This window comes from Gobio gobio (genome assembly GCF_949357685.1).
Source record: "Gobio gobio genome assembly, chromosome: 5".
NCBI lineage: Eukaryota > Metazoa > Chordata > Actinopteri > Cypriniformes > Gobionidae > Gobio > Gobio gobio.
The window spans coordinates 59,724,947-59,749,074 of NC_137101.1; positions in this window are offsets into that span (position 1 = coordinate 59,724,947).

The window sequence follows — 24,128 nt, forward strand, 5'->3', positions numbered from 1 at the left end:
GCAATTTAACTTGGAAATGCTCTATAGTAGTGGTGAGTATTTTTGTAAATCTACTGCAAGTATATTTGATTTCTTTTTCTATTTTCAGTATTCCTCTCTATGCAAATGTTAAAATTAATTACTTTTATTTTTCTGCCTCTTCAGTGAATGTGGCAGTGTAAAGGGTGCTCAGTAGCTGTTTTTAAGTAGATTGGCATTACTAAACCATTATAAACTCAAACATCCACACTTTGGACGTACAACCCATTGTTGTAAAATGTATTGTAACTTAAATAGAAGAATGAGATTTGATTCAAGAAATGTGTTTGCTTGCTTTACTGCTTTTTAAACTGTACAGTAATGTTGTTAATGTACTTAAAACTAGTGGATGTAAAAAATACATTTATTGATTAAAGTCAGCTTACAGTATTCTAAAACATAAGAACTAATCAGGTTAGTTTTATGTATTGAAACCACAGCATATATGAATGGAAAAACACTAAAATCATGTTCTTTTAACAAGCACAAAGTATGTATCTTTAACATATATAAATCATGTTTATTTAACAAACATAAATTATGTATCTTTAACATATATAAATCATGTTTATTTAACAAACATAAGTTATGTAGTTTTAACATTTATAAATCATGTTGCGTAAACCTAACTTTATTATGTGCAACCCATCCATCCATCCATCATCTTCTGCTTATCCGGGGCCGGGTCGCGGGGGCAACAGTCTAAGCAGAGACGCCCAGACTTCCCTCTCCCTAGCCACTTCCTCCAGCTCTTCCGGGGGAACTCCGAGGCGTTCCCAGGCCAGCCGGGAGACATAGTCCCTCCAGCGTGTCCTAGGTCTTCCCCGGAGCCTCCTCCCAGTGGGACGTGCCTGGAACACCTCCCTGGGAAGGCGTCCAGGAGGCATCAGAAATAGATGCCCGAGCCACCTCAGCTGGCTCCTCTCGATGTGGAGGAGCAGCGGCTCTACTCCGAGTTCCTCCCGAGTGACTGAGCTTCTCACCCTATCTCTAAGGGAGCGCCCAGCCACCCTACGGAGAAAGCTCATTTCGGCCGCCTGTATCCGGGATCTTGTCCTTTCGGTCATGACCCATAGCTCATGACCATAGGTGAGAGTAGGAACGTAGATTGACGGGTAAATCGAGAGCTTTGCCTTGCAGCTCAGCTCCTTCTTTACCACGACAGACCGGTACATCGACCGCATTACTGCAGAAGCTGCACCGATCCGTCTGTCAATCTCCCGTTCCATCCTTCCCTCACTCGTGAACAAGACCCCAAGATACCTGAACTCCTCCACTTGAGGCAGGAACTCTCCACCCACCTGAAGCGGGCAAACCACCCTTTTCCGACTGAGAACCATGGCCTCGGACTTGGAGGTGCTGATTCTCATCCCAGCCGCTTCACACGCGGCCGCAAACTGTCCCAGTGCACGCTGAAGGTCCTGGCTCGAGGAGTCCAACACGACAACATCATCCGCGAAAAGCAACCGATGTACATATTTTTTTTCATGTTAATCCAACAGGTTTTTTTCTTCAGTGTATCTGGAATAACCAGGATATCTCTTATAAAAATAATTCTATATTTTTTCCTGTTTGGTTTGAAAATAATATTATTTTAGTTTCTCAGCTTCTAAATAATAATGGTCATTTGCTTTCTTATTCTGAGTTCTTAACAAAATATTGTATTCCTGTCACTCCGCGTGACTTTGCCATAGTTATGGATGCCATTCCCAGTGGAGCTATTGCACTTTTAAAAAACTCTGTTGAGTCTTTACCCTTTGTTATTTCTGTGAGTAATCCCTGTGAAACACCAACAGGGAAGATTTGCTTTGCATGCAGTCGTTCCCTCAGGAACAGAAAGATTCAACATCTCTTTCAGAATGAGATAACTACTATCCCTTCGGTCGTATCTTACTGGAGTAATTAGTTTTATAATATTCCCTGGAAAATTGTGTGGTCTTTACCCAATAAGTATTTAATTGTGAATAAGGTTAAAGAGGTATCGTATAAATTGCTACATCGGGTGTACCCTGTGAATCTTTATGTTAAAACATTTTTTCCAGAGAAGGATCCTCTTTGTTCCTTTTGTGGAACCTTAGATGAATCTGTCCCTCATCTCTTTTGGGAATGTGTCCATGTAACTATTTTCTGGAGAAAAAAAATGTGTTTATTTATAAGTTCTTTACTTGTAGACAATTTTTCTTTGTCATACAAGGATAATATATTTGGTTTATATCACGTTGATAAGAATCTAAAGGACAAATATTTTCTAATAAATCTATTTATCTTACTAGCTGATTTTTTTTTACATAAGTGCAATTTTTTGTCTGTAATGCCGCTATTTAATATATTTTGTAAAGATTTGAAGTACTACGTAGAAACAATATCTACCTTCAGCAATGTTAAAGCCTTAAAATCAATAACATTATGTACATCATATAATATTCAGTATTTCCTATAATGTACATGTGCTCTGTGACATTTTGTCTGATTGCTAATAAGTGCCTCTTGAGACACCTCTATTTTATATAATGTAATTTATATTACCCCTGGCCCTTTATCCATTTTGTTCCCTTTCAAAAGCTACACTCAATGCTGCATAAGCTTATGCAAATGGGAAATGTCTTTGACATAACCAGCTGTGAAAATAGTGTGAAAACATGTCAATGAAATTGACCCGGAGGTATTTATAGCCTCGGCCGGTGACGTCATAGGCGCACCTGCTGCCCGAGGCTATAAATAGATGAGCTTCAGCTGGAGCAAACCAGGTCTTTTTGTTTTCAGACCAACTCTGTGTTATGGTGTGTTACAAAGTCTCTGAAAAAAAAAAAAATCTTTCTCTCTCTTTCAAGACTCAACTTGAGATCTTTGTTAGGAGTTAGTTTTCAACATGGCAGTGTGCAGATTTGTCTCTCTCTTTCTCATCTCTGTTACAAAGAAACATTAGTGGAAAGAGTTCTAGTTATATCTAATCAGTTGGAAACGAGTCAGCAGAGTAAAACGCTGTATATCCATGTTCTCTTTCAAATAGAACTGGATGCGCACGTTTATTGCTGTGTGTGTTTGAGGAAAAGCATGCGGTCGCTGCATTGAGTCAGACGAGTGCGAGCATTGCAAGCCTTTACAGTTAGAATGCTTTATGCTCGTCTGTGCTACTTTCAGTCCGCACCAGTTTTCGGAACTCTCGAATGGGTTTGTTGACGAGCAAGAGACGGGTCCGTCCCTTTCGCTTGCTCGCTCACCAAATACATGTTTCCCCGCGTGATCCCGAAGCACGCTCCGGCGTTTCTTCGGCTCGCGCGGGGAATGATGATGCATCTCTGGGTCCGCGGACCTCGAGCAGCCGCCTGCGATCGTTCCTCACATGATGGTGAATCCATACGAGGAATTTATCGAGGTGGTTGTTCGCGCAGTGGCCAGGGCAGTTTGTCTGGTACCGTGAATGAGAGATCCCCGAACGCAGTGAGCTTAAGGTTTCTGTCAAGAAAACATTTACTTCACGTGTTTTTGTACCCTTGACTTCGACATTTTCGACTATCATGGGTGCGAAATCGCGTGGATATGTGAGAATACCCCAGGTGGGAGACGCTCACGAGCTATCTCTCGCCTGGGTCTGCATTTTCATTAAAGAGACACCTCCCCACAAAGCCATGTAGAAAATAAACATCGGCTGTCGTGGGCAAAGCTTATATATATGAATTATTGTATATTATTTTATATGTAATATATATATATAAAATATATTATTTTATATTGAATATATATTGTATATGATTTATATAAGAATAATAAATATAAAGGGACAGGCTGGTCCTGCGCTGCGCACTATGGCTGTCTTGCAGGCATATCAGGCTGACCTTCTGAAGGATTTGAGTGGTTCATTTGGTGACTCAGTTAACTCTGTAGTGGCCAGATTTAAAGGAGTGGAAGAAACATGAAGTGTTCATTCAGTTTCTTCCTCAATGCACTCAAGGGGAGGGGCTATCAGCCACACAACCTCTCTTCAGTCCTTCAAGATTTAGGGGGGTAATAAGAGTGTGGCGAGTCGCACTCTCCCTCGTAAAGACTGGAGAACGGCTCGTCATCCTCAACAACCTCCCAGGGCAGACCTCGGGACTGTCATCAATATAAGAAGTCCGGTGGTCTGGTGCCCAGTCTGCCCCCACGGGACAGGGCGTGTCAAACATTTGCTCGCCCCACCCCGTTATCCTCAAAACTACTCCCCGCCGCCTCTGGTGATTCGGGGGGGGCAGTGGTTTCCAGTGAAATGTTAGACGTTCAGTGTTTAAATCCTGCTATCATCTAGGGCATAGAACGTCTAACATCCCCTCAACAGGAAGTGTTAAAATTGTCACTCTCAGAGTCTCAGGCAGCGTGTGAACTTCTGCCAGGTGTTTCTGCATGGGTGTTAAGCACGGTAAAAATTGGTAAACTAATTTATTTGTCATCCTCCTTGTTTGAACGGCGTGGTCTCCACTTCCGTGAAGGCGGAGTTGGCGTTCGTACTGTCACAAGTGACAGCAGTTACTTCCTGGTCCCCAGTAGGGTGGGTGTCCAATCTCAGATCTTCGAGTCTTAAACCGTGAAGCAGTTAAAGTACTCAAGGTCAAGATGTTACAGTGAAGGCGGTCGTGTCGCATATTCAACATTGTGATTGGATTCGGCACGATTGATCCGAAGGACGCATGTATTCGCATATAAAGTCTGCCACAACACAGGAAGTTCCTGATGTTCGCTCTTGGGGGCAAAAGCTTACCAATTTCGGGTCTTCCATTTGGCTAGCCTTGTAACCGCATGTATACGAAATGTATGGATGTATTACCGGCTCCATTGGGATTCCGGGGCATTCAAAGTTTGAATTACAGAGGCGATTGCTAAAATTAGCACAATCACATGAGATGGTGCTTCAACACAGTGTGTTAGCTCATCTAGTTTCTCTAGGGTTGAGACTCAACACCAAGAAAAGTGTTCTTTCTCCTGCCCAGAGAACGACTTATCTAGGGTTTGTTCGGTTTTTGGTCACAAGGTGGGCACAACGGTTTCCCGCTTGAATCAAGACCATTCAGTATTCCCTGAGCAAAGTCAGGCTAGACCAAGATCTTACTGATCATCAGCACCAGAGTGTTAGGTCTAATGGCATCAGCATCCACGGGTTTCCCTTTGGGGTTGTTGCACATAAGACCGTTTCAGTTGTGGCTCAAAGCCAGAGGACTTAGGGCCAATCCTCAGGCAAATAAAGTGGCGCGCCATGTGGCTTCGTACACTAACTATGTGGTTCAGACCCCGGTTTTTGCCTTGGGTCCCACTCTAGGCGTACCTTGTTGTCGCAAGTTGCTAACGACGGACGCTTCCCTGACGGGCTGGGGTGCGGCCTTAAGTGGTCGTCCAGCCCAACGGGAATGGGAGGGTCATCAACTCAGTTGGCACATCAACTGCCTCGAGTTGACGGCTGTATTTCTGGCCCTGAAATACTTTCTCCCCCAATTGAGGGGATGTCATGTTCTAGTGCAGGTGGACAGTACAGCTAAATATCTCATATATAATCACCAGGGGGGGTCTGTGCTCACGCTATCAGAATAGCGAGACAGATTTTTCTCTGGGCTCAGAACAAGTTCCTGTCACTCGAGCAGTGTACTTTCAAGGGCGGTTGAATGTGGGAGCAGATTTACTGTCCAGACAGAGTTACAGATGGGGGGGTGGAAACTCCACCCAGAAGTAGTCAAGCAGATCTGGATCAGATTTTACAGAGCTGACCACAGGGAGTGGACCTCTTCGCCTCTTCTCAGACAGCGCAATGTCCCTGCTTCTCTCTGTCACCCAGCCTGGGTCTGGATGTGATGGTTCATACATGGCCCAAAATGCGTCTGTATGCCCTCCTTCCAGTCGCTCTGATCCTGGGAGTTCTAGCCAGGGTTCGCCAACAAGGGTCTTGCTTCTTATCGATAGCGCTGCGTTGGTCGAACAGGGTCTGGTTCTCGGAGATAGTGTCTCTACTCAACGGCTCGCCTTGGGCGATTCCAGCGAGGAGGGACCTTCTGTCTCAGGCAGAGGGCACGATATTCCATTCCAGGCCTGACCTGTGGAACCTTCATGTTTGGCCCCTGAAGGGCACCAACTGAGGGACACGGGGCTTTCGCCTGCAGTTATTGAGACCATCCTAAGTGCTAGAGCTTCCTCCACTCTGAAAGTTTATGCTAATAAATGGGGTGTCTTTGAAAGGTGGTGTACGACACAATGTAGATTCAGTCAACTGCCAGGTTACTTCAGTTCTGGATTTTCTGCAAGAAAAGTTGTCATCAGGCACCTGCCCCTCCACTCTCAGGGTTCATGTGGCCGCTCTTTCGGCTTGCCACGCCTTGGCGGATGGGGTGCCGCTCGGGAGACATCCTCTACTCGCTCGCTTCATTCGTGGGGTAGGCGGTTGAGGCCACCTGTCAGAACCAAGATCCCTTCATGGGACTTAGCTTTAGTCCTCGAGGGTCTGCTTGAGACCCCCTTTGAAACATTAGCTTGCCCCTCCACTCTCAGGGTTTATGTGGCCGCTCTTTTGGCTTGCCATGCCCTGGTGGATGGGGTGCCGCTTGGGAGGCATCTTCTGCCTGCTCACTTTGTTGTGCCAGGCAGTTGTGGCCTCCATTAAGAGCCAAGATCCCTTCATGGGACTTAGTTTTAGCCCTCGAGGGTCTGGTTGAGACCCCCTTTGAACCTCTAGAATCAGCGTCTGACAAACTTCTGACTCTAAAGATGGTTTTTCTTATGGCTATAACTTCTCTGAAAAGAATTGGGGACATGCAGGCTCTGTCAATATCACCATTCTGCTTAGACTTTGCCCCAGGTTTGGTGAAAGTGATTTTGCATCCCCACCCTGACTACCTGCCTAAGGTTCCTTTGTCGACTGTACATCCTGTCACTCTTGAAACCTTCTGCCCTCTGCCGTTCACAACGCCAGATCAGGAGAAACTTCATAGACTGTGTCCAGTCCATGCTCTTCAGGCCTACGTCCACCGCACTAGCCAGTGGCGTAAGTCAGAGCAACTGTTTGTTTGCCATGGGGGCCGTAACAGAGGTTCTGCCACCACCAAACAATGTCACATTGGGTCAGGGATGCTACTGCTCTTGCCTATGAGGTGCACGGTCAAGCTTCGCCTATAGGATTAAGGGCTCACTCCACCAGGGGAGTCGCCTCTTCTACTGCGTTAGCAAGGGGTGCTCCCTTACAAAGTGTTTGTGATGTGGCAGGTTGGTCCTCTCCGCACACATTCATAAGACTTTATAGCTTGGATGCTCATGCCACTCCGGGCTCTCATGTCCTTGAGTCGACATCACAGGCTAATGCCTGAGGCTTCTTGCGTTCTTGTGCACACCTACACAACCGTAAGGCGTCCAGGCACCATCAAGCACGGCGGCGTGGGTATTCTCGTTCCCATTTGCATAAGCTTATGCAGCATTGAGTGTAGCTTTTGAAAGGGAACACTTGGGGTTACTTGACTGTAACCCTGTTCCCTGATAAAGCGGAACGAGATGCTGCATTGCTAGGCCGTGCTGATGATGCTTCAGGACTGGTCTTCAAACAAAGAAGATCTGGTTTGCTCCAGCTGAAGCTCATCTATTTATAGCCTTGGGCAGCATGTGCGCCTATGACGTCACCGGCCGAGGCTATAAATACCTCCGGGTCAATTTCATTGACGTGTTTTCACACTATTTTCACAGCTGGTTATGTCAAAGACATTTCCCATTTGCATAAGCTTATGCAGCATCTCGTTCCGCTTTATCAGGGAACAGGGTTACAGTCAAGTAACCCCAAGTGTTTTGCAGTGTTCTTTTTATTATTATTTCGTTTTTTTGTATGATTTATGATGTTGTCAAAAGGATAGTTTACATTTGTGATTATATCTATGATAAATCCAATAAAAAATAAATAAAATAAAATAAATAAAAATGAAGGTTGAGAATCAACTTCCTATTGTTTCTCCTTCTCTGTTCAGTAGGTAAGCCCTAGCAGTTTTTAAGCAGAGCGCCCTCTAATGCTCAGGTAAATCATAGCACTGCTGCACTGAGAAGCTATCAGTAACAGGAAAACTGTTACACTGGTTAGGTCCATCTTGGTTCTTCACTGATTTAAACGACTTGTCTTACATAACCACACTTTTGCGCTTCACCTGGTGTCTTAGCTCGCAGATTCTACTGTTGATGGATTTTCTGACATCAGTTCCCTTGGCTGTCGGAAACTGGTTTACAACAGCATCTGTGGAACAGAACAACAATGATTACTCTCCCCCTCCACACTCCTTATTATTATTTTTTGATTCTTCAAACATGCTCTGAAAATGGGCCAACCTATCTGACCACATACAGGTGAAAAATTTGAATATTGTGCAAAAGTTATAATTTTGATAATAATGGCTTACAGCTTATGAAAACCCCAAATTCAAAATCTCAGAAAATTAGACATTTTTAATTTTAAATACCTCTGAAAAGTATAATCATACCTATGTTTATAGTTAAATGTACTAAATATATTAGTTTCACCTTTTCATTTGTATTACTGACCCAGCTGGCATTCGACTGACATTAAACGTTTAAATGTTGTTGAAATAATAAAATTTATATAAAATTTAATAAAAAAACATGAATTCAACGTCAAAACAACTTTGAACACCAAATAGTTGAAGTGGTGTTGTTAACTCACTACAGATTCAACATATAAATATCAACAATTTTTGAGTTGTACGTCAAATCAACATTATTTTTACAACCATGACTTTTAAACATTTTGTTGAAATATATCAGTAGAAAAATAACGTTGTTCCAACATCCAAACAATGCTGATCAAGTAACTGTTGAAAAAGTGTTGATACATGAATAATGATACAACGTTGAAATATCAACTCTTAATTAAACGTTTGTTGAGTCATGATAAAAACCCTTTCTACATCTCCCGGCGTACTTTGAGAGCAACTCCAGTCTGATTGATTATTTTGGGACATCATTCAATACAAGAACAATATATACAACAGTGGCGGCTGGCGAAAAATATTATAGGTGGGACTATAATATGGGGGTCCCCCGCACAAACAGTTGCTCTTTAAATAGGCCATGTCCCTTGCCTATACCAAAAGAACTCAAACCAGTCAATACCAATGGTCTAGAAATACAATTTTAATTGAACTGCCATGTAGAAATCAACAGTTTCACAGGGAATGATATTGAACAAGTTGCATGTTTATTATGCTCCGTGTCCAGATAAAAAAAGTGCATAGCGATAAATTATAATAGGGAATACAACAATCTAGTTCTTTAATCAATCCCCAGTTGTAGACTACATATCTTTAAAGTTCACTGTAGACAAATTGACAATTGGATAAGGGATAACAGTCTGTGTTGATACTAGAGTAAAGAGACTAAGATATGGTGTCTGTGACAGTTAGATTTGTGTGTATGAGAGAGGTGAATTTGTACAGGAACTTTGCTCGTCTATCTTTCTGAGTGGCAAATCTCTCAATGACCCTTGTGTTGAAATCTGGACCGTCCCGTGTGAGTTTTTTCTCTATAGAGAGCATAGCCAGAGTGTTGAGGCGATCTTGTGCCATAGTGTTCCTAAGGAAAGTTTTTATCCTCTTTAAAGTAAAGAAGCACCTCTCTGATTCTGCTGTTGTCATTGGTGTGGTGATGAGGATCTTGAGAAGACTTACAGTTTCGTTGATGTGTCTTTTAGGTCATTCTCCATTTGAACCTGAAAGAGAGCCAGTGCACCACTGCAACCCCGGAAGTCCTCATTTTCGCAGATTAGGGACAGTTCTGTTTTAAAGGGGTGGTAAACCACGATTTCACTATTCTAACTTTAGCTAACCTGTAATGTTGCTGCTTGAGCATAAACAACATCTGCAAAGTTACAACGTTCAAAGTTTAAAGCAAAGGGAGATATTTGCTTTTAAAGAAATCAGTTTCTAAGAACTACAGCAAACGGCCAGTAGGCGACTACACACATTCCTCCAGGGCTTGCTGACATCACCAGGCTCAATATTTACATAAACCCCTCCTCCGAGAATATTAAATAAGGGGGGGTGAGGCCATTTTGTATCGCGGCGCTGTTGTGGTATAGTAGGCTGGAGTGTTGTTGCCGCGATGCCGAGGAAACGCTGTTATTTTCATCCGGATTGCAGGTCTGGGGTACTTGCTCTGTTCAGCCTTCATAGGGACGGGGGTGCGTTGCAGAGCGTTTAACACACAGCGTGTTATATGCACGTGTGTTTGAGTCAGCGGGGAATCAGGCGCGCGCGGGGCTCCAGCAGCACATTTAACAGAGGAAAACATCCACCGTCTTCGCGATTTCAATGCCGGATTTGCACAACGTCAGCTGCGTGAAAAAAACACTGCCGGTGCGTGGATGCACGACGCGCGCGCTGCACATTTTACGGAGGACAACACAAACTTCGCGAGTTCAATGCCAGATTTGCACAACGGCTTGTCCTGAAAGCTGGATTTACAAACAGAAGCTGTTTACGGGCCACAACCTGTAAGTCTGATTTATATTTCATCGATGTGTTTTCCTGTAATAGGTTGTAGCAAGGAAGTAAACAGATGACAACACTGTTCTGCAAACCAGTCTTTTAAATGCTCATTCATACTTAACGTTATCCGACGAACACCTAACGTTACAAACACTAACGTTAAAATCTCAACAGCGAACCTGACATTAGTGTAAATGATTCTTTGATTAGAGCTTTTATGTATTGTTTATCTACAGGCATGCTAAACATGGTTCTGTGTGTGATTTGGCTAACTTACTAGTTAAAGCCAGTGCTTAGTGTTTGTTTTGGGTTAGTTCTTGCGACAGATATTTGGCTATAATCATTCTAAAAATACAAAAGTTAAAGTGCCATTCAGTAGCGATCATTATAGATCCGCAGTCTTTACTCTTGAGGACTGAACAGGTTCTGCTCGATCATCTTCACTCAAATGTTCTGGGTCTGATTCGGGCTCATATGGTTTTATTGACGCCGTTGTTTCTAACACTGACCAAAGCACAGCCTCCGGTAAGGGGCGTGACGTTTCCGACATACGTGCACTAGGCGTTTAGCGAATCACAACACACTGGGCCAGCTAACCAATCAGAGCCCACTGCGTATTTTTGAGGGACTGGCTTCATACAACCCGGAAAGCATCAGACCGTTTTACAAGGAGGGACAGAGCAGTGTAGAATAAAGGTCAAATATATGAAAAATAAGGCAATTTTTTTTAAAACGAAGCATGAACACATGTTACAGTGCACCCCACAAACACAGTCAAGCCTTCAAAAGAATGTGTTTTACCACCCCTTTAAGTCTGGCTTTGTCCAACATGGGATAGGCATCCACCGTGGTTCCTAGTGCTGAATCTGGGAACTTTCTGCTGTGTTGTGGGAACAAGTCTCCTTGCAACAGAGTGGCACTGATGAGATGCTTGGTAAAAGAAAACCTCTTCTTGGCATGGCTCATAATGGTATCACATACCTATGAAATGTTTATAGGTTACTCCTACTCACTCCGTCTCACACACACACACACACACACACACACACACACACACACACACACACACACACACACACACAATGTGCAAAAATGTGCAAACAAAAACAAATACATATAGGCTAAAAGAATACAGAAATGATGTTGCTGCTTACCTCTATTGCCAGATACTGTTGATTTTCTTCTCCCATTGCCCTCCGATGTAGAGATTTAACTGAATTTGGGGCTAGCTCAACTCTCACGACTACATTAGTGCTACTCGACGTCGCCGGCGCAGCCATGCTACACTCGCACTCCTCTCTGAGGTAATATGTCCCGTGGTGCAGCAGGTGCACTGCTCTATTCTGGGTACTATGGGCGCCATTTTCAGAGCCCCCAAACCATAAAATTTGCCGACAATGATTGGCGAAATATAAACGTTTTTGCGTAGCAAACGGGGAACCATAGGCTCGTTTTCGAATCAAAATGGCGGCGAGCACAATCTCCTGATCAGCTTCTTAGTACGAACACCTTTACATAAGCATTCAATGACCAGGTTGTAAAAATAAGTATAGCACAGTCAGTGTGCACTTTATTATGCTGCTTGCTTGTTGCTACTGTGTGCAATAGTGTAATTATTTTATTTATGCTTAAATATTTATTTTCAGTTTTCAGCACAGAACTTTTTTTTTTTACTTGTTCTACCTCACCTGTTTTTACTATTTGTTAAAAATTGTTTTTTAAACCTAGTAAATCATGCAGCAGGCCTACCAGCTGTATTATATTTACTTTTTGATTCATGCTACAACTTTATTTATCTAGACCCACGTTTTATTTATTGAAATTAAACTGCACGTTTCCGTTAATTGAAAAATTAGACATCGGGCAGATCAAGCGCAGGGAGCTGTGTGTTAGCTGAGATTGTCTTTTCAATTCAATTCAATTCAAATTTATTTGTATAGCGCTTTTCACAATACACATTGTTTCAAAGCAGCTTTACAGAAAGTGCATTTCATAAATGTACATTGAAAAATGTTAGAAAGAGAATGTTAAAGAAAAATGTTAGAAAAAGTTAAACAATCATGTATTAATTTAGGCCATAACAACGCTGGCGTTGAGTCTTCTCTTCACAGGCGTCGTGTCGTCTCATCACAGGTGTTGGGGCATCTGAAGTCTCCATGAGAGGCTGGATACAAACTGGAGCTGACGAACTATTTACCTCGGGACTAATGTCCCGAGATAACAACAGAAAAGCAGATGAAAAATAATTAGCATAGCTGCTGTTCAGAATATTAATGCTTTTGATCCGATTTAACTGTAGTATAAAAGGTAATTATAATGTGAATGCTTGGCTAAAGAGATGCGTCTTTAATCTAGTTTTAAACTGGTACAGCGAGTCTGAACCTCGAACAATATCAGGAAGACTATTCCAGAGTTTAGGAGCTAAATGTGAAAATTCCCTCCCTCCTTTAGTGGACTTAGATATCCTAGGAATGACCAGAAGCCTCGAGTTTAGTGATCTTAAAGAGCGCGATGGATTGTAGGGCGATAGAAGATCCGTTAAATGCACTGGAGCTAAACCATTTAGGGCTTTATAGGTCAGTAGCAATACTTTGTAATTAATAATCATCTGGCCGTGATGAAATATATAATTGAGTGTCATCAGCATAACAGTGGAAATTAATTCCATGTTTTCTTATAATATTACCAAGTGGCAGCATATATATTGAGAATAGCAGAGGGCCTAACACGGATCCTTGCGGCACCCCATAGTCTATTGACGTTATCTTTGATTTTCCCCCATTTAGACAGACAAAATGGTAGCGGTCTGATAAGTACGATCTAAACCAGTTTAATGCCTGTCCCTGAACACCAGTGTAATTTTGAAGTCGATCTAAGAGTATTTTATGATCTATAGTATCGAACGCAGCACTAAGATAGTAACTAGTATTGAGATACAGCCTTGGTCAGAAGCTAGAAGTAAATCATTTGTGATTTTAACGAGCGCAGTTTCTGTGCTATGATGCGGCCTGAATCCTGATTGAAATTTTTCATAGATATCATTTTCTTGCAAGAAAGAGCACAATTGAGCGGACACAACTTTTTCTAGTATTTTAGACATAAATGGAAGATTTAAAATTGGTCTGTAATTTGCTAGGTTATTATGATCTAATTGTGGCTTCTTAATGAGAGGTTTTATGACTGCTAACTTGAATATTCTTGGAACATGACCTAAAGATAAAGACGAGTTAATAATATTGAGAAGAGGCTCTTCCACTACAGGTAACAACTCTTTCAGTTTTTTCTTTTGTTTTTTCAGTAAACATGATGTTGGTTTAGATGCAATGATAAGTTTATTTAGCTCTTCCTGTCCTATAGTTGTAAAGCGGTGTAGTAGTTCTTGAGGGGCGATAATTGAGGTTGAATCATAAGACATCATTAAAGATTGTACATTTACAATTTTGTTTCTGATGCTTTCTATTTTCTCAGTGAAGAAATTCATAAAATCATTACTACTAAACTGTAACGGAATATTCTGCTCAGGCGATGCTTGTTTAATTGTTAGTCTAGCCACCGTGTGAAATAAAAACCTTGGATTATTTTTGGTTATTTTCTATTAGTTTGCGGAGATGCTCAGCCCTGGCTGCTTTTAGGGCCTTTTTATAACGTGACATACTATCTTTCCACGCGATTCTAAAGACCTCTAAATTAGTTTGTTTCCATTTACGCTCTAAGTTACGAGTTTCTCTCTTGATAACATGTGTAGCACTGTTGTACCATGGTGCTTTAGTTTTCTCTCTAACCTTTTTTAATCTAATTGGTGCAACAATTTCTAATGTACTAGAGAAAATGGTGTTCATACTGCTATTCATTTCCTCTAGTTCATCTGTTTGTTTGGGTTCACTGAGCAGCTGAGACAGATCAGGTAAGCTATTTGAGAATCTATCTATAGTGGTTGGAAGGATTGTTCTGCCTGGTCGATAACGTGGCGCAACATGACAGATTTCAGCAGTACGCAGTATGCAAGTTACCATGTAATGGTCAGCGACATCATCACTTTGCGGTATAATATCTATATCGGTTGGGTTGGTTCCATGTGATATAATTAAATCTAGTGTGTGATTAAGACGATGAGTGGGACCAGTGACGTTTTGCTTGACCCCAAAGGATTTTAATAGATCTGTAAACGCAGCCCCTAACGCATCATTTGTGTTATCTACGTGTATGTTAAAATCTCCAACAATTAATGCTTTATCGACGTTGACCAATAGATCTGAGAGAAAGTCTGCAAACTCTTTTAGGAAATCGGCATACGGCACTGGAGGTCTATATACAGTAGCCAAGGCTAGAGATAATACGGATTTCTTTCTTACATATAAGAGCGTAACATTTAGCACTAGTACTTCAAATGAATTAAACCTGTGACCTGTTTTCTGAGTAACATTAAGAATATCTCTATAGATTGTTGCAACATCGTCGCCACGACCAATCAGACGGGGTTCATGCTTATAACAGTATCCTGGTGGAGTAGACTCATTAAGACCGAAATAATCATTTGGCTTAAGCCAGGTTTCAGTAAGGCAAAGTACATCGAAACTATTATCTGTGACCATTTAATTTACAATAACCGCCTTAGGTGTGAGCGATCTAATGTTTAGAAGACCTAGTTTTAGAAATTGTTTTTGTTCACTAATATTGAGATTTTCTGGTTTAATCACAATTAGATTTTTCCTAGATCCTACAGTAGATTTAATGTTTGACCTCACTAAACGAGGAATAGACACAGTTTCTATATAATGTTCTACATTGGTACTTATGTCAATTAAGTTAGGACAGCAAAGACTGTGATTTGGACTTTGACTTACTAAACAGGGCCCGTATTCATAAAGAATCTTAATGCAAAGAGTAGCTCCTAGTGACAAAATTCTAAGAAAATTCGTAGAAATGTGGGCATTTACTCTTAAAATTAACAAAAAAATCCTAGTCAAGAAAAAAGTAATTCAAAAAGCATCTTAACCCTTAAAAGAGGTCTTAAGGTCAAATTTGTTAGGAGCACGGATGAGGACTTTTAAGAGGCTTAAGAGTTTCTTTAGCAGCGGAGAAAATGGAAAAAAGACGAAGAGGGAGAAGAAATGTGTTGTGAACAATGGATGACAGTGACTTAATAAGAAGCTATAGATTAGATCATGCAGGGATCATGTTTGTTGCATTAAACCCAACTTTCAAACCACCAATTAAATAGACATGCCAGCAATCAGCAAACATATTCACCTCCATATATATATATATATATATATATTGTGTGTGTGTGTGTGTGTGTGTGTGTGTGTGTGTGTGTGTGTGTGTGAGTGAGTGAGTGAGAGAGAGAGAACGGTAAAATAGGACAATTTGCACTTGTCATTTCAAAGTGAAGGCTTAGAATAGACCCTATGCTTAAAAGCGCTACTTTTTTCCCCTTTTTGGACAACCAACCAATCACAGTCTTCAAAAGACTGTGTCATACGTAGCAACGGGGTCAGCCCCGCCTCTTCACTAAGATAAAAGTTTTTGTATTTTCCTTGCTCAGAGTTGCTCTCAGATCGGTCCCGAATAGCTCTTAAGCTAAGACACCTACGTAAAAGTTTTTAAGCTAAATTAGGAGTTTTCTGAGAGGACTCTTAGAATCTTTATGAATACGGGCCCAGATATTTTCCTGTTGGTCCCGGCCGTTTGAAGTTTTGTTTCCTGAGAGGATCAGGCTCCATTGTTTTCTTTCTTCTGCTGAAGGTGCCCAGTAGCTTCTCAGGCTTGTTTCACACTTGTGCCCTGTGACAGACATGATTTGCCTGCTCTCCAGCCCTGCTTCAGACTGTATTTGAACTGCGGTGCTTCTTAATGAATGGTTGGTGTATCTTTTGGATAACCCCACTGCCTTGCAGATGCAAGGAAGCATATTTCCGAGGTATTTCACACCCATGGGTTCGCGGGAATACCAGAATTCTCGCCTGTCAAGCTCCTCCTGTGTCGCTTTCAGAGGATGAAGATAGAAGGATGTGGCATCAGGTGGGCATTTAGTGAGGTACTTTTTGAAACTTTTAACTGGGCAAAGGGGGTCACTTGTGTTGGCAAACATGAATCCTCGGTAGCAGTCTTTGTTGGGATCGTTGGGCTTTTTGTTTCTGCATTATAAGACAAGCAAACTTATTCACCTCCATTTTCATCTTTTTTAATAACGAATGAATGCTGTCTTAACTCTCGATTTCCCTCACGCCCCCTCCTCGCCAGATTCAGCTAAAAGTCAAACCAGACCTTGCGAACCAGTCCGGCTGCTGTGTCTGGTGACAGATACGGAGAGTGATGAATGCGCTGTATTTCAGCAGTGGAGATGGGAGGATGGCGCAGGGAGGATGGCGCTAAATGCGCAGGATGGCGCCGCGGATGGCTGCCTCGGTGTGGAGCTCTCCAGTTGTTTTGCTGTTTTTGTTAGTTTGTCCTGTTTTATGTCTGTCAGAAACTGTAAGTTTCACAAGAGACGAACTGCTGAACATTCGGCAGTGCACACCACCTAATTTGCAACCTGTTTTTGATTTTTCTGACGTTTTGCTGGATATTGTAGTCAGCGGAGCAGCAGCGTTGTTTGGGTACTGTAAGAAACGCAAGCGTGGGAAGCGAGCCGGTGCGCTCGTTAAGCTTAGACAGCGCGGCTTCAGAGCGCCGTTACCAAGCATTCATCTGGCGAATCTCCGCTCTCTACCAAACAAAATGGACGAACTTCTCCTGCTTTCAAGCAAAAACAAGGACTTTACAAACTCTACTGCTCTGTGTTTCACGGAAACCTGGCTGAACGAAGCCATTCCGGACAGCGCGTTACATCTACCGGACTTTCAGCTGTTCAGAGCGGATCGCGATACGGAGTTAACAGGGAAAACGCGCGGCGGTGGGACATGCTTTTACATCAACAGAAGGTGGTGTACGGATGTAACTGTGTTAAAGAAGATGTGCTGTCCTGATGTGGAAGTGATGTTCATTAACTGTAAGCCGCTTTACTCACCGCGGGAGTTTTCCTCATTCATACTCGGAAGTGTTTACATTCCACCACAAGCACACGTGACTACTGCACTGCAACTGCTGGCTGATCTGATAACAGACACAGAACAACAACACCCGGATTCTGTTTTTATTATTCTAGGAGACTTTAATCAGGCACAACTCACACGTGAGCTGCCTAAATTCAAACAACACGTCACATGCCCCACCAGAGACAATAATATTTTGGACCATTGCTAAACTACAATAAAAGATGCATATCGCTCTGTCGCCCGAGCAGCTCTAGGACTCTCTGATCACTGCCTGGTCCATCTTTTACCAACTTACAGACAAAAACTTAAAACTGCTAAGCCAGAAATAAGGACTGTAAAGAGATGGACCAAAGACACAGAGCAGGTCTTACAAGCCTGTTTTGAAAGCACTGACTGGAGTGTTTTTGAAGCTGCTGCCACCGGTCTGGACGAGCTCACAGAAACTGTAACATCATACATCAGTTTCTGTGAGGATTTATGCATCCCTACCAGGACTTATTTATCATTTAACAACGATAAACCGTGGTTCACACCAAAACTCAGACAGCTGCATCAGGCCAAAGAGGATGCCTACAGGAGCGGGGATAGGATCTTGTTTAATCAGGCCAGGAACACACTGACAAAGGAGATTGGAGTGGCTAAGAAGAGCTACGCCAAAAAGCTGGAAAACCAGTTTTCTGCCAACAACCCTGCATCAGTGTGGAAAGGCCTGAAAGACATTACCAACTACAAGACACCACCCCCCAGCATCGAGAGCAATAAACAGCTTGTTGAAGACCTAAATCAATTCTATTGTAGATTTGAGACCCAAGATATGACACTTCACACCCGCCCTGAACATCTCTCTTCACAGCCATCAACACCTCCAGCCATCCCCCTCTCCTCCCACCCTGCACTTCAGATCAGTGAGGATAATGTGCGCCAGATCTTTAGAAAACAAAAGAGAAGGAAAGCACCAGGCCCAGACGGTGTGTCACCAGCCTGTCTGAAAACCTGCGCTGACCAGCTGGCTTCTATCTTCTCACTGATCTTCAACAGATCACTGGAGCTGTGCAAAGTCCCATCATGCTTTAAACGCTCCACCATCATCCCAATCCCCAAAAAAACAAAGATCACAGGACTCAATGACTACAGACCTGTGGCTTTAACATCTGTAGCCATGAAGTCATTCGAAAGACTGGTGTTGGCATATTTGAAGGACATCACTGACCCCTTGCTTGACCCCCTGCAGTTTGCCTACAGAGCAAACCGGTCTGTGGATGATGCAGTCAACATGGGACTGCATTATACCCTACAACATCTGGACAAACCAGGGAACTATGCGAGGATTCTGTTCGTGGACTTCAGCTCTGCCTTCAACACCATCATCCCATCACTGCTTCAGACCAAACTGACCGAGCTCTCTGTCCCTAGCTCTGTCTGTCAATGGATCACCAGCTTTCTGACAGACAGACAACAGCTAGTCAGAATGGGCAAAATCATGTCCGACAGCCGCATCATCAGCACTGGTGCCCCTCAGGGATGTGTTCTCTCCCCACTGCTATTCTCCCTGTACACTAACGACTGCACCTCTAAAGACCCCTCCACCAAGCTCCTGAAGTTTGCAGACGACACTACTGTTATGGGCCTCATCCGGAATGGTGACGAGTCTGCGTACAGACAGGAGGTGGAGCAGCTGGTTCTATGGTGCAGGTCCAACAACCTGGAGCTGAACATGCTCAAAACAGTGGAGATGATAGTGGACTTTAGGAGAAACCCCCCATGTACTCCCCCCACTCACCATCATGAACAGCACTGTGGCTGCAGTAGAGTCATTCAGGTTCCTGGGCACCACCATCTCTCAGGATCTGAAGTGGGACGCGCACATTGACTCTATTGTGGAAAAAGCCCAGCAGAGACTTTACTTCCTCCGACAGCTGAGGAAGTTCAACCTGCCACAGGAGCTGCTCGTACAGTTCTACTCCGCTGTCATACAATCCATCCTCTGCACTTCCATCACCGTCTGGTTTGGCTCAGCCTCCAAAACTGACCTCCGAAGACTACAGCGAATAGTCCGGACTGCTGAGCGAATCACTTGCACTACTCTTCCCACACTTCTAGAACTGTACTCATCCAGAGTGAGTAAAAGGGCACGCAAAATCACTCTGGACCCCTCACACCCAGGACACTCTATGTTTGAACTGTTACCGTCTGGTCGGCGCTACAGAGCACCGAGAACAAAAACATCCAGACATAGAAAAAGCTTCTTTCCTCAGGCCATCTACCTCATGAACAGTTAAATGTTCACCTTGAGCAATAAATGTGTGCAATAAACAACTTCCGTCAGACTCTGCGTATATAGCACCTTAAAAATGTGTAAATTTGTATATTTAAAACACCTGTAGATCCTAGAGCACCCGTATATACATATTATACACCCTACTGTGCAATAAATGTGTGCAATACTTTACCTCAGACATTTCACATATAGCACCTTATAACTTATATATAGTACCTATATTTATAAAACATCTGTACATATTCTATTCCATCCGAAGCGCTTCTGTCACATTGCATTTCCACCATTGTGTGTTTAACTTACATATTTTTTTAATTTTTTTTTTATGTTACTTGTCTCTTGTCTTGTCAATTTACATTGTGTACTGGAAGCTTCTGTAACCAAAACAAATTCCTCGTGTGTGTAAGCACACCTGGCAATAAAGCTCATTCTGATTCTGATTCTGATTCAGGATGATGGAGACTGACGTCTTTCCCAGCCTTTCAAAACTTTTTGAGGATGGCCCTGAATACGTCGTTGGATGACTTAAATTCTGATTGACCAATGATTATATATTTGGATATATAGTGGTTCAGTCCAGCTCTAAGGGAAATAAAACTTGACACTGAATACTCTGTGCCGGATGCATTTCGGACAGTGGCATAGAAAGCTCGCAGCTGTGTATTTAAAGTGTCTGCCCCCTCTCTCTCTACCTCATCCAGAGATGTATTTTTGGCTTTAAGCCAGTCATTAAAAACACATTAACTGCCCAAGCTGTTGTTTTTTTGGTGTTTTCTTCATGTTTTTCGTGTCCTCAGAACGTTCATCAGCCAATCAGATTCAAGCATTCAACGGCCCCGTAGTATAACTAAATATAATGTCAAATACAAATGCCCTTGACAAATATTACTATATACATACATCTGCTTAAAGCACACATCAAACAATTTCATTGCAGTTTCAAAAATTCAAAATCTTTACAAATCCCCCCAAAACAACTAACTAAACAAAATACAATAAAATACAATTTCTGGTCTTAAACTGTTTCACCACTTGACGCATGAACACACTTGCACATACAAAACATTACAATAAAATCACAGTAGTCCTTTAAATAAACATCAAGCAATGCCTGCATTTGGTGCTCTTGCACAAAAAAAAATGTTTCACTACTTTTCAATAAACACACACATTCAAGCCTCACAATTAAAAAACTTTCATCTTACAAGCAATTACTGTTGTCCGAGACAACTGCTTGTCTACCGCACTTACATTTGCTCACTTTCCAGAGAATGCATTGCTCCACCAATGTAACGAATCATCACTCTGGCAGGGATCCATTTACATGCTTTTATTAAGAACAATCGTAATGGTACAGGCAGGGTCAGACAGGAGCAAACAGGAATGACAGGGGCAGGCAGAATCGTAGACAGGCAGATATAACTCACAGAACAGTATAACAGGCAAGGGTCAGAGGCAGGCAGCAAAGGGTCGATAACGGATAGCAAACAGGATCAGTAACAGATAGTCAGACTTGGAGATAATGCTTAGTAAAGTTCACCAAAGTTCACTAACTTCTTTTTCCAGGTAACAGTGTATTACTGAGGTTTTTTTTACACTTTTGTAAAAGAGAACAAAAAAAAGAACAAAACTTCTTCTTTCATCACTACTGTATACACTGGACATCTTATGCTCTCATATTCATGTAAATAATAACATTTTCCTTAAGCTATCCCTTTAACCACTTTTTACACTGTATCAAATACTTATATTTTGTGTGACATACCACACCTTACACTATTTTCAAAAAGATTCTACAGAAACTGGTCTAATTTCAACTTTTAATTTTGTGTAATTCAAACAATACAATGACATTTATATATATATATATATATATATATATATATATATATATATATATATATATATATATATATATATATATATATATATATATATATATATATATATATATATATATATATATATATGTGACCAGTCCCGGAAAGTAGGGATACAAGTCGGCAGAACAAGTTTAGAGCAAAATGAGAATGAAGCGTTTTTTTTTTCAAAATTGGTGATTTCTGTTTTTTTTGCAGAATCTGTTAGTTGAGATCACGAAGAAGCCTCTCCGTGTTTGAGATAGCAGTATTGGTATATTTAAAAGCATACACTTTGCGGTTGAAATCGGCTTGTTTCTAGGAGATTCTAGCATACAGCAGAGGCGTGTTTCTCTTTTGTTATTGTCCCGCCCTCTAAGGGAAGCGTGGCTCAGTGTTGCCAAGTCCGCTGTTTTTCATGTCTGCGGGTTGAATCGACCCCAATTATGTGATATTTAGCCCCGGGAATGCGAATTTTAGTAGGCAACCATGCCAAAAAAACACATATTTTACCCCCCAAATGCGATTTTTACCAGAGAAGCCCCCCTAAAATGCGATTGGGCTTGTTTTGGGCTAGTTTTGAGTAGCAATTGTGTGAGTTTTGTTGTGAAAACCTGGCAACCCTGGCCGCGCACAGATCTCTGCTGGCAGTGCAAAAGCAATAACGAGCAGCTGATATGAAGTGCAAACCTCCCAGATGATAGAAAGTCTGAAGCAGTAAAGAACCAACACGATCATCTTTCCCTTGTGCAGAAAGAGAGGGCTGTGTACAACGACATGACTGAAAATAAACATACATACAGGTCCTTGAAAGTGCTTGAATTTATTTTGTGCAAGAAGTTTTCTGGAAGAAATTCCATATTATTCTCTCCGGTCCGATAATGTGTTATTTCGCCAACACTTCGTGGACTATGCTTGATTTACGTTTGTTACTTGCATTTACGCATTACGTTAAGTGTTTCCCGTGTGAGGTACTTTGTGTTGTACGTTGCCATGATGTTCACGCGCGCACTAAACTATACGGTACCTCAGCGTTTCACAGACACACAGTGAAATATTGCAAAAATAGACTCATTACATGAGCCTAAGATTTTTTCAATAAAATCCATGCAAAAGTTTATATCCGATCATTTTAGAATACAGTATAGGATTTACCGAATATTATTCAGTTTAATGCAAAACAGAAATATGACAAATAGAATATCAGACCTCTGTCATGTGGCCAAAAATAAATGCAAAAAAAAAAAAGCTGGACCTGGAAAGTCCTTGAAAGGTTCTTGAATTTGAAGTTAACCAAGCTGTGGGAAATGTTTTAGACCTAAAAGAGTCTTTGTAGGCCTATGTTACCCTTAAATGTCAGAGAAAAGAACAGAATCAGAGATTATTTTTTTCTTATAGAAAATTGTACTTTGCATATTATAGTATAAAAACATAATTATAGTTGATTTTAGTTTATCATAGTTGATCATGACAGTTATCACAGAATCCTGTTAAAAAGTCCTAATGCTACACAATGAAATCAATTCACTAAGCTTATGTAGAAAACCAGCAAATAACAAATAAAATTAGCATCAATATGTACTTTTTGTTTACATAAACATTAAAATAATAACATTAAAAATGATGGCCAGATTTTAAAGGAGTGTCTTGCAACATGTTATCTACAATGCACAAGTTCAAATAGAGTTTTGACAAAAAAGGTTTTATAAAAAGATAAAACTCACAAATTTCAGCCTCTAAATAATTTTTAGTCAAAAAAAAAAAAATTACGGACATTTACAATGCACATTATCCTTTATTATTAATAGTATGCGGTCCTATTGCAACCATGCAGCTTTACAGGGGGTATGGCTTATCTAAATGAGATGTAAATGAGCCCTATTGTAACTCCCAGCAGGTGAGAACAAAATCTTTAGAGGCAAATTCTCCCTATTAAGCTTTTTTGAGTGCCTACTTTCAAATGGCCACAACTTCTCCAAATATTTTCAGATTTCCATATGTTACACATCGCTGGAAAGCTTGGAGACTACACTTTCAGAATATGTGAAAAACTCAAAATGCCCGAGAACCGACTTGTGTCCCTACTTTCGGTGACTGGTCACATATCTCTTTACATAAATATTATTTTCTACTTTAAAAAAAAAACTATAATTTCGTTATTTTTCGTTATTACTCATTGCTCACACTTTTCTCAATCCGTTATGGAGCTATTCAATTTAGATTTTTTAAACGTTCGTTCGAGTAGGCTAGTTCAAATTACCACTTATATTTCACAATATACATTCACAATATTTCAATCACATAATTTATTTTGAAGCCTATGCTGTTTTCTTGTACAAAATAAAATATTTTAAGTTAAATGCAGAGTAAGACATGTAAAAAAGACAAGAGGCTAAGAGATTGTCAAGATCATTTGTGTAGCTTTCACAGACTAACACACGTCACA